Below are 839 nucleotides of genomic sequence, written 5' to 3'. Positions count from 1 at the left end.
TGTGTGTGTGTGTATGTGTGTGTGTGTGTGTGTGTGTGTGTGTGTGTGTGTGTGTGTGTGTGTGTGTGTGTGTGTGTGTGTGTGTGTGTGTGTGTGTGTGTGTGTGTGTGTGTGTGTGTTCGTGTTTATGTGTGCGTGTGTGTGATTCACCTTGGTCTTTGGAACACGTGTTGGACTCGTGACCAACAGCTACTTCCCTCCCGGAATGAGAGGTCAGAGCTCGTATGACCCATCTATAGGTAATGCTGTGACCTTACACTTACACACACACCCAACTCCCTGCCCACGAGAGTTGGAGTAACGGCTCGAAGCGTAGCGATAGTTAGTGTGTTTGTTTGTTATTTTGTGTGTGTGTGTGTGTGTGTGTGTGTGTGTGTGTGTGTGTGTGTGTGTGTGTGTGTGTGTGTGTGTGTGTGTGTGTGTGTGTGTGTGTGTGTGTGTGTGTGTGTGTGTGTGTGTGTGTGTGTGAGTGTGTGTGTGTGTGTGTGTGTGTGTGTGCGTGCGTGCGTGTGTGTGTGTGTGTGTGTGTGTGTGTGTGTGTGTGTGTGTGTGTGTGTGTGTGTGTGTGTGTGTGTGTGTGTGTGTGTGTGTGTGTGTGTGTGTGTGTGTGTTTATGTGTGTGTCTGTGTGTGATTTATGTGTGTGTGTGCGCGTTGGTCGGTGGGACTTGGCAAACAGTTATTCCGTTTCATATTCTAACATTCTTGACATCATTATTATTTCATTCGTAGAATCATTACCAAACCATGGGAAACATGGAATGTTCATTACGTAGGTAAAAAAAATACAACAGTTTATTCTTCTTGATTTTTCATGAATATGTAAAACGGAAAATATTC

This window comes from Oratosquilla oratoria, chromosome 4 (genome assembly GCF_046742065.1).
Source record: "Oratosquilla oratoria isolate Oo_2021 chromosome 4, ASM4674206v1, whole genome shotgun sequence".
NCBI classification, from domain to species: domain Eukaryota; kingdom Metazoa; phylum Arthropoda; class Malacostraca; order Stomatopoda; family Squillidae; genus Oratosquilla; species Oratosquilla oratoria.
This window is presented reverse-complemented; position numbering follows the sequence as displayed.